This window comes from Tamandua tetradactyla, chromosome 19, assembly GCF_023851605.1.
Source record: "Tamandua tetradactyla isolate mTamTet1 chromosome 19, mTamTet1.pri, whole genome shotgun sequence".
Lineage (NCBI taxonomy): Eukaryota > Metazoa > Chordata > Mammalia > Pilosa > Myrmecophagidae > Tamandua > Tamandua tetradactyla.
Window position 1 is genome coordinate 46122884 of NC_135345.1, and position 13927 is coordinate 46136810.

General features: G+C 33.6%; 1 non-coding gene across 1 annotated transcript; it reads left to right on the forward strand.

Annotated features, from left to right (window-relative positions):
* Nucleotides 1-372: 372 nt before the first annotated feature.
* On the forward strand, nucleotides 373-536 carry LOC143663784 (U1 spliceosomal RNA). Its single transcript, XR_013166166.1, has one exon. It is a non-coding gene; the product is annotated as a U1 spliceosomal RNA (small nuclear RNA).
* The last annotated feature ends 13391 nt before the right edge of the window (nucleotides 537-13927 follow it).

Below are 13927 nucleotides of genomic sequence, written 5' to 3' on the forward strand. Positions count from 1 at the left end.
TCGCCACTGATATCTAGCCAAATGCTTTGGGCCTTGTTTCTTAGACTTTTAAAATATTGACTATTAGCATGATAGCCTGGGTTTCTATACATTCCTTACACCTGGGTTTCCCATTATCATGGTTTTCTTAATTATGTGATATAAAATTTACCTTCCAGAGTCCACTTCTTTGCTCAATGACTCCTTAACTGCAGCCAGGTAATGCTCTAAAAATGAGATCTATGTCCCACCACACCTTGATTTCCTTTCAGAAACTACAGCTAATTCTGTATCTCAGGACCTTTATCTACGTAGGCAATTTTACCTATTCGTTGCAAACTCTCCGACTCTGACTTTTCATCACTGCCTAGGCAGACTTAAGATAAAGAAATCATACTTACCTGACAGGGAAGATACCGTGATCACGAAGGTGGTTTTCCCAGGGCGAGGCTTAGTAATTGCACTCCAGATGTGCTGACCCCTGTGATTCCCCCAAATGTGGGAAACTAGACTGCATAATTTGTGGTAGTGGGGGACTGCATTCGCGCTCTCCCCTGATTAAAAAAAAAAAAGGAAAACCAGAACACTCATGGGTCAAAGAAGCCAAGTAAAGTGAATAAAAAGGGCTAGTGAATTATACCATCCTAGCCTGGGCATTAGAATAAATCATGTATGCTTCTATATACTGAATTGCTTCTTCCAGGTAGTGTGACAGAGAGATGAACTGTTGAACAAATATGGGTAAATGCTTCTTTACAGTGGAATTGTTCAAGTATGAAATTGGCCATCTTCTATACATAAATTGCACCACTATATACAGCTTCTTGATTATTAGACTACACGGTCCATGGGATACCTGGCTTGGGTTTTTGCTCCAATGGGTAACATAAATGCATTTGAGAAAAGCCATCTGAATATTTTATATTGCAGTTAATTTATTATAACACCCTTGTATACAAGTCTACCTATTTTTTAATGAGACTGAAATTAATGAGTATGTGCTATTTCTCTGTTTGTCTTGAACAGCAGGTTAGTAATCTAAATGAGTTGACTATCTATGGTGTAGTTTTTACTTTCAATCAAAAAAGCAAATCCCTGCAGCTCCAATTACCCAATATCTTACCCTATTTCTATCTCCTGATGGTCTCTGTTACCAACGAAATATTCCAAGTTTATTCATTAATGTCAGTTCATAGGCTACAGATTGTGTAACAATACTGAATATAAAAACTCAGAAATGGACAGCACAATACTACCTAACTGTAATACAATTATGTTAAAACACTGAATGAAGCTGAATGTGAGAATGATAGAGGGAGGAGGGCTGGGGGCATAAATGAAATCAGAAAGAAAGATAGATGTCAAAGATTGAAATGGTATAATCTAGGAATGCCTAGAGTGTATAATAATAGTGACTAAATGTACAAATTTTAAAAATGTTTTTGAATGAGGAAGAACAAAGGAATGTCATTACTTCAGGGTGCTGAAAATAGATGGTAATTAATATTTTAAAATTTCAACTTATGTGTGAGACTAAAGCAAAAAATGTTTATTTGGTATAAAATCTATATTTTGACTAGTGCTTTTCCTGATATAACTTATGTGGATAGCTTGATTGAACACCATAAGTACTTGGAACCTTGGGTAAGACATAAGATTTTGTTGGTTTGTCCAGAGTGATGCCCCGATGAATCCCAGAGTGATTTGATCAGTGAATGAAAAAGCATTTGCAAAGTCCCCTTCAGGGAATGAGGAGAATGGGGGAGAAATTCACCTTCCCCAAGTTGAATTCTTGATATTCTCACAAGCAGTGTGGACAACCAAAGCTATAGGCTGAGCCCCCAGTCTTGAGGTTTGTTCATATGAAACTTAACCCCACAAAGGATAGGTCAAGCCTACTTAAAATTAGGCCTAAGAGTCACCCCCTGAGAGGGCCTCTTTTGTTGCTCAGATGTGGCCTCTCCCTCCAGCCAACACAACAATCCAACTCACCACCCTTCCCCTATCTACATGGGACATGACTCCCAGGGGTGCAGACCTTCCTGGCAAGGTGGGACAGAAATCCCAGAATACGTTGAAACTCAGCATCAAGGGATTGAGAAAAACCCTAGAATGAGCTGAGACTCAGCATCAGGGGATTGAGAAAACCTTCTCAACCAAAAGGGGAAAGAGCGAAATGAGACAAAGTGTCAATGGCTGAGAGATTCCAAACCGAGTAAAGAGGTTATTCTGAAGGTTATTCTTACGCATTAAGTAGATATCGCCTTGTTATTCAGGATGTAATGGAGAGGCTGGAGGGAACTGCCTGAAAATGTAGAGCTTTGTTCCAGTAGCCATGTTTCTTGATGATGATTGAATAACGATATAGGTTTCACAATGTGACTGTGTGATTGTGAAAACCTTGTGTCTGATGCTCCTTTTATCTACCTTGTCAACAGATGAGTAGAATATATGGAATAAAAATAAATAATAGGGGGAACAAATGTTAAAATAGATTTAGTTTGAGGTGCTGGTGATCAATGAAATGGTGGGGTAAGTGGTATGGTATGTATAAAATTTTTTTCTGTTTTCATTTTATTTCTTTTTCTGAATAAGTGCAAATGTTCCAAGAAATGATCATGATGATGAATATGCAACTATGTGATGATATTGTGAATTACTGATTATATATGTAGATTGGAATGATCAAAATAGGAATGTTTGCATTTGCTATGTATTTTTTGGTATTTAAAAAAATAAAATAAAAAAATTAAAATAAAAAAGCAAATCCCATAGCAGTGATACATAATAAGTGCTTGCATTTTTTCACTTTAATGAATTTGGATATTGAACTTAGGTAGAATGAAAGATAATTTGCTCCATCAAAAGGGAATAAATTATTTAGTTTTTTTTTTTGGACTTTCAATACACGTGTCTTTTATGACATTAAGCAATATCATAAGGATTAAACAATATTTTCACTGTCAACTTTTTGGGAAACAGTAATACAAAAAGCAATATTGTTCAATCAATATTGTTTCATATTTATCTATTTTGAATGGTTTTTCCCAAATTTCTACTCAATATTATGCTTCCACTAAATTTTACTCATTATATTTCTATTGATAGATCCCTAGATAGCACTAAATCTTAATTACTGAAATTTCATGAATATGTATATCCTCATCTGAGTTCCCTGTAGAGCTGGGTAAAAACTCCTCTGTGCCCATAACTGAAAGTGGGGTTGGTGAATGATGGAATTTACATATATTTTATTTTACTAAAAACTGCCAGATTTCTTTATGTAATGGCTTCAATCTATTACACTCTTGCTGGCAATACGTCAGGATTCCTATTCTCCCATATTCTCACAAATGAATGCTATTATCAATTTTTGGTGTTGCCTTGTTTTGTTTTAATTGCTTTTTAATTACTAGTAAGACTGGTTGGTCATTTATGTTTCTCCTTCTATGAACTGTGTTTTTCTATTCCATTTCTCTTTTTATATTGGGTTTTCTGTTTTTTTTTTTATTGTTAATTAGCAGAAGCTTCTTGAATATTTTAAATGTTATTCCTTTGTTTGTTTGTTTTTTTCTTATTGGGAATATGTTTCTCCCTATCTATCACCTACACAAGTTCTACGTGCTGGAATATCTGTCTTTGTGGAATTTTGCTTATATCTAATGTGACTGTTGTTGACTTGATCTACAGGTTCATGAAGAGGTAAATAGAAATAATTTTGGTAGCAGAAGAACAGAAGCTAAAGAATAGGAGGCGAGTCAGAGAAAGGAGAGCTAGAGACAAGTTGATTTACAAACACACCAGCATACACAAGGCTGATTGCCTGATTCCAGGCTCACAGGTGTTGACACAGGATAACTGGAATTGCTCCTTTACTATGAATAACAATAGCACATCTTCATGAATTTGTAAAAATGCTTCCTCTGTTTCTTAATGTTTCTAAATTTTACAATGAAATATTATTGCCTGCCTTACTTTGTTAACATATGAAGGAGGTTAAATATAAACCTCTGGGGCGGGCCATGGTGGCTCAGCAGGCAAGGACGCTTGCCTGCCATGCCAGAGGACCCAGGTTTGATTCCCGGTGCCTGCCCATGTTAAAAAAAAAAAAAATACAAACCTCTGTATTACAGCGATATATCACCACCACTGAATATAGAGAGTTTACATGAGGGATGATGGGCTAATTCATAATTAATAGAACTTCCAATATAGTTCAGGACCAAAAAAATTTGATATTGATTGTATAAAACTTCATTATCTAATGAGACTATATGTATATATTTCTTAGAATTTATTCTAAGAATTTATTATTAAATCAGCTATCTAATGTCATTGAGAGACTTATGTTTATTATAATCAAGAACAGCCTTATATCAAATGCAAAACATAAACCATCAAACTGGCTCTTATGTTTATTATGTGAGTCATGATCAAACTTTAGATAAAAAAAATATGTCCTTAGGACATGTTCTAGTTTGCTAGCTGCCAGAATGCAATACACCAAAAATGGAATGGCTTTTTAAAAGGGAAATTTAATAAGTTGCTAGTTTACAGTTCTAAGGCCGAGAAAATGTCCCAGTTAAAACAAGTCTATAGAAATGTCAAATCAAAGGCATCTAGGAAAGATACCTTGGTTCAAGAAGGCCGATGAAGTTCAGGGTTTCTCTCGCAAGTGAGAAGGCACATGGCAAACACAGTCAGGGCTTCTCTCTTAGCTGGAAGGGCACATGGTGAACATGGCGTCTTCTGCTAGTTTTCTCTCCTGGCTTCCGGTGTCATGAAGCTTCCCAGGAGGAGTTTTACTTCTTCATCTCCAAAGGTCACTGGCTGGTGGAGGGCATTAGCAAAACAGAGGAAAAAAAGCTTTTTAACAATTAGCTTATTAAGGTATAGTTTATACAAAATAAATTTCACCAGTTTTAAGTGTACAATTTTATGAGTTTTGAAAAATGTATGCAGTCATGTAGCCACCATCAGAGTCATGACACAGAACATTTACATCATCCAAGAATGTCCCCTTGGAAGTAAATCCCTGAGCCACCACCAAAAATGTAATTGGTAATTTAGAAAAAGAGGAACAAGGAATTCATGTTGGAAAAAATAGCACTTTATTTCCAGATAGTTTGTAGTTAGATTTTGGTCTTCTTTGTAATTATGTATGGATGCATTAGGACCTTCCAATTAGTTCTCTTCTGAACATCTTTATTGACTCCTAGGAAAGATTCTACACTATTACTATGAAATTCATACTTTGACTTAGTGCTGCTCAAAAAACTCTTTAGGGCCCCTCTGTGTCCTTAACTGTGTCATTAGACACAATTCAAAGCTTGGATTTGAGATCTGACTCTGTTTCTAATGAATTTTCTGATCTTGGGCCAATAGCAACCTTTATAAGCCTCTGCCAACTCATCTACAATATGAGGAATTCTATTAAAATATCTCTAAGTTATATTCCAGCGTTTCCATTCTGTGGTTTTGTGATTCTATATGGATAGTTGGAGGCTTTGGCTTAGAATTATTCTGTACGTACTTGATGGCAAATGGGAAGCATGGCATATATTCCTGATGCTTTATTTAGATCCCCAATGGCTTGCACCAATTCCATTGAAAATTATAACATTGACAAATCTTATTAATATGAGGCTTCAATATGACAGAATTATAGCAGAATTCAAGATTGATTCAGATTTAATCACCGATAAAAATTTGTACATAATACAATATAATAAAAGCTGAGGACAATATTTATTTTTGAGTAAATGATGCTACAGCCCACCCCACCTCTACCCTCCCATCCTCCAGGAGACAATCAACATATTATTGGGGTTGTATTATTGAAGGATATCCAGGACTTATTCATATTAATTCCTTGGTTAAAAGATTCATTTTATGATCTAAAGTTGAATCTCATATTTATATTCCATAAAGGATTTTAGCTCAAATCAGAAGTTTGTTCAATTCATCTACTGTTAAGAATTTTTTTCATGGAAAGAGTCAGAGAAGACTTAGTGAGGATTTCATATTACATTTCCTTGGATGGCCTAAAAGAACTTTATGATTATGTAAGATCCCTCAAATAATGCAAATAATTTCAAATGTATATTCTAATGTTTCCAGCTCTCTGCCAGCCTTTGACCACATATGCATTATCAAACACTATTTTAGGCATGATGAGGGCAGCAGAACCATTAGTAGAGCCTTCCTAAGCCTCTCATACTGATGGCCATAGCCATACAATGAAGAAAAGAATAACATGCACAGTAAGATTTTAACACTGACTGGAAAAACATGTAGGGAACATTTTAGATATGCAGAGCAAGTACTTTCTAAACAAAATTTCAAAGCACAGCCCTTTAAAAAAGAAAGGAATTTGATTATGACAAAATTAAAACATGTGTGTTCTAAAATCCCTACTCTATAAACAGCAATTGTAAGAAATCTTTCAAGCTGGTTAAAATATTGTTAGTTTCAAAAGGTGTGAATATTGGATGGTCTGGCAAGCACATCACCTATTCTCTCTTAAAGACAAAGAGATTTTTTTCTTGTTGTTGCTGTTTTCCATTTTGGTTCTATTTGCAAAATGCCAGGGAATTAGAGCAAGGTTTCTCTACACATTTTATCAATAAGAAACAATTGCACTAGGGAACTCATATTCAGCACGTTTATTATGTCACAATACCACAAAATACTTGTGACCAGATTGTAATCGAGAAATCAAGATTTAAGGGATGATTTTGATTACTGAATCATATAGTTTTTCCTTTTTTCTTTCAGCTGTAGTAGAGTAGACAGAGGGAAATACCTGAAATCTCTAAATTATAATCCAGCTGCCTAGATCTCTGATGATTGTATAGCTATTATAATCTTCTGCCCCTGTGATTTTAAAAACCTTGTGACTAATCTTCATTTGTACCCATTATCCAGTTTTGCAACTTTAGTATCTTGCAATCACTGAAGACAGACCCTAATGTTTATTAATGAAGGGTCTTGGGTCAGCCCAGAACTAACCTACCCCATGTCCAAAGATATCTTCATAAACAAGACTGAATCTAATCAAAATGGGCCTGCCTGATTCATGCAGTAGCTTAGACTTTAACCTACAAGTCACCTATACCTCATTCTGCCATTTTTTAACATACAGCTTATGACTAAGCATGTAATCAATTTGCACATGCTCAATAATTAGATTACCTCTAATTACATCAACTGGGACCACTGTACTAATTATCCTAAACACTGCCCATCTTTTTCTCTAACAAAACTATCAAAAATACTGCAGTTCAGGGAGATAGATTTTGGACCAATAAGCCATCTACTCTCCTACTACACACTCAGTAATAAACTATTTCTCCCTTTGAAACCCTGATGTCTCAGGAATTGGTTATTTAGCATATCAGGTAAAGGAATCCACCATCTTTGTCCGCTAACAAGGTCAGTTTGGAATGTGTATTATTATTGACTTACATGCATTAAGTATCTATATAGATGGCTGATAGAGATACAATTGTGACCAAATTTGATGAAAGAGGTAGACATTTATAAAATTGGTATAGAAAGATAAAATTCAATTGTGAGCAAATATTATGGATGGGAGTTCCAGAGTGTATTGAGAGGCAAGGTTCAGTTGCTCTAGTCAGGGAAATCAGAGAAGTCATTTTAGGGAAACCACAGACACCTGCTAAGCAGCCGTCCCCCAACCTTGCCTATCACTTCCCCTCATCTCCTCTTGTATGGTGTGAAGATGTTCTATCTATTCCCAATCCTCAAGCTGGAGATGTTAATCTTAATGAAAAGGACCTGCCAGACCTGAAACTCAGAAACTAGGAAAAAGCAGTCCCAGATGCTTATTAGAACAGGAATTCTCAGTAGCAGGGTCCTATTGCCTTGAGGTGGATAAAAGCCAAAAAACAGTAGAGATCTGTCTTTCCTCTCCAATTCAAAGTGGAGTGTGCAGAGCTGCCATCTACTGTCCTGGACCTAGAGCAGTTTTGACCACCTGTGGAGAATTAGGCATGGTAGAACTTCTTTCTTGCTCTTTTACACTCTCTGTACTGTGCAAATAACAAAGAGGTCCATGTGCTGAAGTCTCTACTGTGTTCGTGAGCCAGTGTTTCCATGTGCTATTGCAGCAACTTGCTCCAGTCATCCTAGAGAAACTTTTTATTGAACCAAGATCCAAAGAGTGAGCAGAGGTTAACAGTGTAAAGAGAAGGTGGCAGTGTGAAGATCACTCCAAGAAAAGGCAAAATGTGATTTTAAAAACTGACCATGCTGCATTCAATCATTCATTAAATACTGTTTGAGTGCATACTCTATTCCATGCACTCTTACAGCACCTGGAGATATGGAAATGAGCCAAGCAAGTGGAATTTTTATGCTTATATGCAGGTTATACTTTGTGAAGGAAGCTATTATTATCAGGATATTAAAACACAAAATATTGCATATATATACAAATATATATTTATGTATATTTCTGAATATAAATGACTAAACTATATCTATTATTTTTAAATCTGAAACACATATTATTATATAAAATAGATATTTAAAATAGTGATTTTCAACTAAGATTTCTTTTCTCTGTTTCTAATCATAATGAGGCCATCTGTTCTCTTAAAGTTAAAATTTATAGTCAATAGAAAAATACAGCATGGTGAAGCCATTTATAAATTCAAAAAATCTGCAAGTTAGCTCTGAAATCATGTTACTTATATAGATGATAAGTTTTGAATATTACACATGTGTGAAAATTATTTTAACTTTCATATCTAATTTCATTTGGGCAAAGTTGATAGTGCCAGAGAAAATTTGGGAATTTTCTGTAGTCATCTGATTTATTTTATAATTAATATCAATATGGAAAATTTAAATAAGGCACTTAAAATAACTCTGAGTATCTAATAAATTAACAAAAAACTTATTCTACATCAAAGTCTCTGGAAACTTTAGCAAGATAAACAGATTTCAATGGGAAAATGTCCTTTCTTATAAAAGGATATTTCCAGTAAGCTGTTTGGGTCTAAGCAAATTATTTACAATGGAGAAAGCTCAGTTGCCCTTCTGTGGAGAAAAATGGATATTGATAGGTTTCTCAACTGGCAAGGAGGAAAAGAGACCAAAACTCAATCAAAGAAACTTTATTGTGAGGCTACGCATTGGAGGACTTACACCTAAGATGGCAACCGCCCTGAGCAGGGGCAGGGGCACAGCTTACATAGGACAGTTGGTGGGGAAGGGAGGTGTTGGATTTTCATTGTCTAGCTTGGGAGTGAGAAATTGACAGGTTAAGAGGCAAGTTATCACAAACTTGTAGCTGCCAGGCTGTAGCTACCGGAGGGGGTCGTTGGATAAGGGGAGCTATCACAGGAATGCAGTGTTGCAGAGTGCATGCCAGTATATTCATGGGACTGTCGCATGAGCAGAGGCAGGTATGATTTTGCAAGGGATCTCCTGGAAGTATGGCTGGGTGGAGTCTCTTGGGAAGTTTGCTAGAGGTCAGTTACTTCATGGGGGAGGGATAGCTTAACAATAGCAGAAATGGTATGTTTCATGGATTAAGAAGAGGTGGTTTGGGTGAGAGACTTGCTCCATGGAGACATAAGGGAAAAAGTAATATAATGGTAGAAATTAAGAGTCCTGAAGAAAGAAAATAAACCACAAAATCAGAAAGCATAGCTCTCCAAAAGAGGTGCCATTGAATAAAACTGCCATCAACAAGAACAACAACAACAAAAATTGAGGGTCTGTGGTTGGATCTTCTCATAGGAAAGGCCAAAATGGGAATACATGTCCACATGAATTATTGAATAGTCTTAGGATAAATTGGTAAGCTAGGAGTGTGGGACAACATGGCAAACATCATTTGCAAAGTGGAAGGAGTCAGGAAGGAAGAGGATTATGCATAGGTAAAGTGTAAGGAAAGATGCAATTTCAGGTGAAGCAGAGACTCATCCTATCCTACAAGAACTCTGGGTCATAAATTGAACCTTAGTCTTTATGGTGGCATGCAGCACGGCACCAGGGCTTCCATAGCAAGGAAAAGTCATTGGTCACGAGTTATCACAGGGGAAATTCAATCTCTCAGGCTTGCCCTAGTGATGTTCAGTTGTCCAGTTAATCTTCTGGAGAAGGATGAAGTTGTAAGACACTGTCAGCAATTATTATAGCATCTTAAGCATGACACACCCAACCTGCAAAAGAGATCCTATGGTATCTGAGCAGAGAACTGACCATGTCTGCTATAATAACCAAAATCTCTTAATGTATTCTACATAAAATTGTGTTGCAGACATTTCAAAATAATAACAGCAGATTTATAAAATATAAAAGAAGGATCGAAATATTCCAGCTTTCTATAAAACAACAAAAAGCAGAAGCAAGCTGTAATATAACACTTAAAGCAGAATTAAATGTCTTTAGCTAGGCACTTATAGATATGAACAAATACTTGGATGCAAAATACAAAATTTCAGAATGAAAGTAAAAAAGAAATAGGAAGATGTGAAATGACAGTTGACATAACTCAGGAAAGATATGGAAGAAAAAAATTACCTTATAAAGGAAGACTAAATTATAAGATGCCAAGAGAATATAGATTTGACTGAGAATATAATGAGGCATAGAGGAAAGGCATGAAAATATGTAAGAGGAAAAAAATGAAATAAGAAGTAAAAATCATTAGACAAAGCAATTAATGTAGAAAGCATAAAAGATGATTCATCATGATATACTTTGAATCTTTGAAAAATAAAAAAATGGAGTAGATGTTACATTTAAAACTTAAAACCACAAATGATTTCTAGAAATAAAGATGTAATTTATGTATTAAAAAGGCCCACCATGAACTTGTGAAAAATAAATAAAGAGGATTTTTATCAGACTTCTCAATCACACATTGAAAGCAAGTAACTTATGAGCTAATGATTTTATTGCAAGCTAATTTAAGGAAAACAGTTTTAAATATCCAGGATTCCATGAAATAGTGCACTCAAGGAGCATTCCTAAGAAATTTGTTAGAGGACAAGTTTCATCCAAACATGAAATTAGCAGAAGTTTTAAAGGTGAATCCTAAAAATTTAATTCTAGATACATGACTGAAATAAAGGTAAGAACAAAAATGGAATAATAGTAATTGAATGTTGTATTTTTTTTACAAATTAGATATAACATAAGAATTTAGAATAGGCTAACTCTCACCTATGTAATTTAAATCTCATAAACCAAATAAATGCAAAGGAGCTAACTGATTAAAAACAAATATTCAAATTAGCTCACACAGAAAAATTCAACATTATATTGTTTCCAAAAAATCACAGCTAAGACAAAATGATTCAGAGAGACTGAGAATGAAGCAATGATCAGTAGTATATGGAACTCCAACAGAAACAATAAGAAAGCAAGAGCTGTTTTCCTAATCCAAAGTTAGGAATCAAGCCAAAATGATAGCATGCAAGATAGAAAAACATATTACAGAAACATAATAACTTAGGTTCTCTAAATATATATCAAATTTGTAGCTTTAAAATAAAAATTTACCTTTCTGAGCAAAATGACTGAATATTTGGACACAATGTAAGCATTAAAGTTGTTTCACAGAGCAAAATTATACAAAAAATCTGATTGCAATGCAGCAAAACTAGAAATTTAAATTTAAATTTAAAATGTGTATCTATGATTTGGAATCTATTAAGATGCTCTATTCATTTTGAGTTAATGGGAAATTAAAATTAAAATGTTTAAATTAATAACAAATAATAAGAAAGGCAGTGCACATATGAATTAATGGACTCTATTCCAAGCAGCTATCTGAGGAAAGCGAATAGAATCAAAATTATAGCAACTTAAAAATGGGAAAATGAAAATAAATGGCTCAAATTTCCAACTTTAGACCAGAAAAAGAATAAAAAACATAAACCTAATGAAGAATAACAACAACAAAAAAATTAATGAGGGATAAAAAGTCAAATTAACTAATGTTTCAAATTTGGTTTCTTTGAAAAGATCAACAGAAAGAGAATTCCCCCAAAGAAGAAAGCACAACTATATAAAATAACAAGTCACGGGAAAAAATAAACATCGGTTAGAGGATCATTTTAAAAATGCACAGCACAATCTTATGCTCAATAATGTAAGCATAAAGTTAATAGTCTGGATAAAATTAATAATATTCTAGAAAATATGACTTCTATTTAGCTGAAAATGATCGATTTCCATGGAATAAGCAAAAAAAGTTTTCAGCAAAATACCTCTCAAAAATATTTGAGATTCTTGTTTTTTCATGGGAATTCTATCAAGTCACCCAAAAACCAATAAAAATAATGCTAGGTGAATTGTTCTAAGAAAATTTAAAGAAGGGTATCTCCAAATTTATTTTATATAATAAAACATTGATCCTTAACCCTTATAAAGGTAGGATATCATATATCTAAATATAAACCTAACTTACTTATGAATATTGATTTAAAAATTCTAAATGAAATATAAACTAATAATCTAATAAATTTATTACGATAAACTTATATGAAATATCCAAATTTTGTATGAGAAAATTAAAAACACTCCAAAAATATAAATAAGAAGACTTGAAGAAATTACAATACTCCTTTAATGTAAGCATGTTGGTTTTTTTTTCTTTTTTTTTTTTTTAGAAATCATTCCATTCTACATATGCAATCAGTAATTCTTAACATCATCACATAAATGCATGATCATCATTTCTTAGTACATTTGCATCGATTTAGGAAAAGAACTAGCAAAACAACAGAAAAAGATATAGAATGTTAATATAGAGAAAAAAATAAAAATAATTATAATAGTAAAAAAAAAAAGACAAACACACAAACAGACAAAAAAAAAAAAAAAACCTATAGCTCAGATGCAGCTTCATTCAGTGTTTTAACATGATTACTTTACAATTAGGTATTATTGTGCTGTCCATTTTTGAGTTTTTAGCATGTTAACTTTTGACATCACAAAAGATGCCAATTTAATAAATATTTGTTTGTTTGCTTTTCCCTTTAGAAGTAGACAAATTGATGCTGAAGTTTAAATTAGAAAATATATTAACATGCTGGAATAATACCAAAACACTTGAAAGACAAATAATTAGCAATGATGGAATCTTGTCAATGTACTAAAAGATTTTAAACAAAATATAAGCCCTCAATTAAAAAAAGAGAAAAAGAATTGTGTTATAGTCACTTGAACAGATAGACTACCTGTGTAGCAAAGTAGAAATTTCAGATCTGGTTCAAAAAGAAATTGTGTATATGTAAAATATGGCAACCAAATAACTAGAGTAAGGATGGGCTTTTTAATAAATAGTATTGCAAAAAAATTTAGTCCTTTGGAAAGAGTTAATTGTAAAAAAATAAATATAAATGAATATTTATTTATATATCAAATTATACAAATCAAACCATATAAATCCTTAATGAGAACATGGATGACTTCCTTTATAACCTATACAATAAAGAAAAATGAAAACTATGACTACCTAAAGAAAATTGCCTGAAAAAAAATCTCACATGCAAAGCCAAAAAAAATGACAAATGAAAAGTATTATTTGTAAGATAGCAAAGATATTACAGGTGTAATCTTTTAAATATGTTTTTAAAACACTCTTCAATCACATATACCAATTACCCCCATACAACATGGGAAACACAAAAGACAATTACACTATGATACTATTTCTCACCTATTATTTTGCCAACAGCTGAGAGAAAAGGGCATTCTTACCTCACCAGTATTTTTAAATTTTGGCCCTCTATGGAGGGTTATTTGGCAGTGTATGGCACCACTGTTTATGTACTTACCCTTTGATTCAACAATTTTGTTTCCAGCAAGCCAATTTTCATCAATTTAAAACAACAAACAATAACAAATATTAAAATATGTGCATGATATGAATCATTGTGATAGATTTATAATAGTAAAATGT